Genomic DNA, 4503 nt, shown 5'->3' with positions numbered 1-4503 from the left:
TGCTTCACATGGAAAGTGATGTCCTGGAGCACCAGAAACCACCTAGTTACCTGGGCATTCTTCCCATTCTTTTCCCTCATCCATCTCAGGGGAGCATGATCTGATGCTAGCCTGAACTTATGGCCTAGCAGGTAGTTCCTCAGGGTGTCAACCACCCATTTGATGGCCAAGCACTCTTTCTCCACGATGGCATAGTTCTCCTACTTTTCCTACTCAGGTACAGGACTGGATGTTCTTCCCCATCTATTTCTTGGGACAGCACAACTTCTAAACCATCTTTGGAAGCATCAGTCTAAAGCACAAACTCCTTTGTGAAGTCTGGTGTGACCAAGACTGGCTGTTAGGACAGGAAGAGATTCAACTGGTGGAATGCCATCTCTGCTTCAGAGGACCATTTGACCATCGTTGACTTTGTGCCCTTGAGAAGATCAGTCAAGTGGGCTGCTATCATTAAGAAATTTGGGATAAATTGCTGATAATATCCCACAAGTCCCAGAAATTCCCGAACCTACTTCTTAGAGAACGGCTGCGTCCACTTTTGGATTGCCTCTACTTTGTCTACTTGCGGCTTTATCTCGTCCCTTCCAATGATGTAGCCCAAGTATTTTGCCTCCTCTTTCCCGAGAGCACACTTCTTTGGGTTTATAGTAATACCTGCCTTCCTCAGTGGATCCAGTACTGCCTGGACCTTCTGCAGGCAACTTCCCCACTCCTGGCTGAAGATCACAATGTCGTCCAAATAAGCATACTTCATGTGAGGGGCTAGGATCAGATCCATAGCTCGCTAGAAGGTAGCTGGGGCTCCTTGTACACCGGACAGCATTCTGGTAAACTGGAAGAATTCATGAGGTGTAGAAAAAGCTGTTTTCTCCTTGGCACTTTGGGACAGGAGAATCTGCCAGTACCCTTTCATTAGGTCCAGGATAGTGATGTATCTGGCTGACTCTAGCATCTCAATAAGCTTATTATCCTGGGGCATTTGATACACATCAAACTTGGACACCTCATTTAGCTTTCTGTAGTCGTTACAGAAGCGCCACTATCCATCGGGCTTTGGACAACAGGGCTGAACCAACCACTCTTTGATGCCTCAATGATGCCCAGGATCAACATTCTACTCACCTCCTAGGAGAATACCTCGTGGCGGGCTTCGGGAGTTTGATACGACCTCTCATTCACCCTCACATGTGATTAAGTCAGGATCTCATGCTCCACAACCTGCGTACAACCTGGTAGCTTTGTAAACAGGTCCCTGTTCCGCTGAAACCGCTGACGGCACTGTTGTTTCTCGGCTGGTGATAGTGTCTCTGCCACTGTGACATCCTAGACCCTTGGTTCAAGAATGGCTCCAAGGTATGCAGCCTCCCCCGGTTCCCAATCTTGCCACGGTTTGAGCAGGTTGATGTGGTACACTTGGTACGGCTTTCATCTCCCTGGTTGGTGAACCTTGTAGTTGATGTCCCTCAACTTCTCAACCACCTTGTATGGCCCTTGCCACTTGGCCAGGAATTTACTTTCAATGGTGGGAATCAACACCAACACCTGGTCTCCAGAGCTAAACTCTCACAGACCCGCAGCTCGGTTGAAGACCCTTGCCTGCCCTTGCCTGCTGTTCTTGTGCTTGAAGGAGTGGCAACTGGCATCTGGCATCCCCCTTGCGATCTCATTCTGCATTTGATCCACATGCTCAATAATGCTCTGGTGGGATGTAACTTCTGCCTCCCCGGTCTCCTTTGCAATATCTAGAAGTCCACGGGGGTGTCTTTCATACAACAGCTGGAATGGCGAGAATCAAGTAGAGGACTGATGAACTTCGCTGATAGGTAAAAACAGGTACAGCAGTAGGCAATCCCAGTCTTGGACATCCCTCTCCACAACACTCTTAAGCATGGACTTCAACATCTTGTTGAATCTCTCCACCAAGCCATCCGTCTGCAGATGCACATGCGGAGTTGTGTAATCTGGAGAGCCTTACATAACTCCCTAATCACTTTGGACATAAACAGTGTGCCTTAGTCTGTCAGGATCTCTTTTGGCAGGTCCGTCTGAGAAAGAATATGGATTAACCCTCAAGCTATGCTCCTGGCGGAGGAGTTTCTAAGGGGTACCGCCTCCATGTTGCATAGTCCATCACCACTAGAATGTATTGGTGCCCTCTGGTGGACTTAACCAGTGGCCCCACAAGGTCCATGGCAATTCTGTCAAATGGGACGTCTATAATGGGCAATGGCACTAGGGGGCTTTGAAAATGGGACACGGGAGCTGTAAGCTGACAAGTAGGGCAGGACCGGCAGTAGTTAACAATCTCCCTCTGACACCCAGGCCAGTAAAACCTCCTAATGACCTGCTCTTTTGTTTTGTTTACTCCCAGATGTCCACCCAAGATATGGGAATAAGCAAGGTCTAGTACCTTATGCCTATAGGGACCCGGTACCATTAACTGCTCTACCACTTGTTCTCTTAGCTCAGTGATCTGATACAGCAGCTCTCCATTTAATGCAAAATGTAGAAACCTGGTGTCAGCCCCGGCATTTGGGCAACCCCATTTATTACGGTCACATTTTCCAACACCCCTTTTAGGATAAGATCCCACATTTACGCAGTCCCAAAATTTCCACCAGAAACCCCCAGTTCAGGAATCTTGGCCTTACTGGTCACTGTCTTGTCCTCGTCACCAGTCAGGACACACAAGGAGAACTCATCCACCTCCAACTGCGATGGGGTTTTCTCCGGGTTGAGCTGGCTTCTGCCTGGGACACTTGGTATCCCCGACTTCCCCTACAAGTCCCTGAACAGGCTAATGCCCTGTTATCACTGTGTGTGGCAAGTCCTTAACCACCCCAACCTCATGCGACTCAACCCCACAGTTAGTTTTTATGGTCACTCCTGCAATGGAATAGTCCTTGGTGTCGCTGTGGATACAGCAGACATCCACGTTTTTCCATGGGATGAATATAATAAAATTGAAATGATACAGAGAAGATTAGCATGGCCCCTGCAGAAGGATGACAAACAAATTTGTGAAGCGTTCCATATTTATTCATCATGTTTTCAAACGGATGAAATTGAGTCTAACAGTTCTGGCACCAGCACTCCGTTTATGGTCACAGGACACGACTGCAGCCCATCTCTGGGTTGATCATCCACACTGCAGGTGGGGTATGCATAATAGGAGCAGTGCCTCCCTAGGCTGCAATCCATCTCTTCAGGGGACAACTGACAAAGGGTGGCTATATGTCACAACATCTTCAGCAAAGCTAGTCTCTCCCGGTGGCCTTTAACAACCCCTCAGTGACCCCTTGGGACCTAGGACTCCTCACAGTGGTGGCTTCACTACCCCTCTTTTGGGGCTTAAGTTCCCTCTGGGTACCCCAGTATGGGGATGCACCACACCTTGGTTTCCTTAGGGACCTTTCGACCACCTGGAACAGTTCCACTAGGCCTACCAGTTCCCCTACATTTCGGGGATCTCACTGGGCAACCCAGTTCTACACCGGCCTAGGAAGGGAGTGCATGAATCTGTCCATGACAACCCACTCGACCATCTGGACTGGAGTGAAGAATTCTGGCTTCAGCCATTTTTGCCTCTGATGCAGTCGGTCAAACATTTGGGACCAAGAAGGTTTATCCCCACAATATGCCCAGTGGTGAACCCTTTGTGCTCTCACTGGCATAGGCACTCCCACGCATTCCATAATTTCAGTTTTAAACTTGGCATACTCTTGTGCATCTTGTAATGTCAGATCATTATAGGCCTTTGGGCTCACCAGTGAAAAAGGAGGCCAACACCTCCACCCACTGCTCTGGTGGTAGCTTCTCACACCACCCACTCGAATACAGTCAAAAGTGCCTTCACATCATCATCCGGAGTCATTTTTTGCATAGCTTGTCTTACCACCTTCCAGACATATGTGTCGTCACCTGGACTTGGGAGAGGAGCTGCCGGTCTTCCACAAACTGCCTCTATAAGCAAGTCAATCTACTTTGGGTGTTGCTGGCGCTGCTGCTGCATCTGGTGCATAAGCAACTTATTTGTCTTTTGCTGTGTCATCTGTTGCTGCTGTAATTGCTGCTGGTGCTGTAGTTGCTGTTGCTGCTGTGCTTGTAGCAGATGTTTCAGCAAGTCCTGCATCTTGCCTGATGTCGTAATTTGGCTTGTGGCCATCCCACTTATTCACTGGAAATGTTGCCAGCGCTTCTAGCAACACCTATGGTAGATCAGCTCACTCGGATGCACACGGTGGTAGACACATATATATATAAACTTGATTCCAGCTCACCCAGTTACTCTATGCTCATCCACCTGGGGCTCAGACACCGGCCTCGCCCTGGCCTCACATCTAGGAAAACAGAAAAAATTGGAGTCCGGCTCAACAGGACTGGATTTTCCTTTTTGTTTTATTTTTCAAAAGAAGTTATAGTGCATACAAAAGAAAAATTTACATTGTCGACAGGACCCAGTTGACGCATTTCGACTGCAATAGGCAGTCTTAGGCTACTTTC

At 48.4% G+C, this 4503-nt stretch overlaps 1 non-coding gene across 1 annotated transcript; it reads left to right on the top strand.

Annotated features, from left to right (window-relative positions):
• Window positions 1-2937: 2937 nt before the first annotated feature.
• LOC138673210 (U6 spliceosomal RNA) lies at window positions 2938-3040 on the top strand. Its single transcript, XR_011319875.1, has one exon. It is a non-coding gene; the product is annotated as a U6 spliceosomal RNA (small nuclear RNA).
• The last annotated feature ends 1463 nt before the right edge of the window (window positions 3041-4503 follow it).

The sequence above is a fragment of the Ranitomeya imitator genome, chromosome 3 (assembly GCF_032444005.1).
Source record: "Ranitomeya imitator isolate aRanImi1 chromosome 3, aRanImi1.pri, whole genome shotgun sequence".
Lineage (NCBI taxonomy): Eukaryota > Metazoa > Chordata > Amphibia > Anura > Dendrobatidae > Ranitomeya > Ranitomeya imitator.
This window is presented reverse-complemented; position numbering and strand designations above follow the sequence as displayed.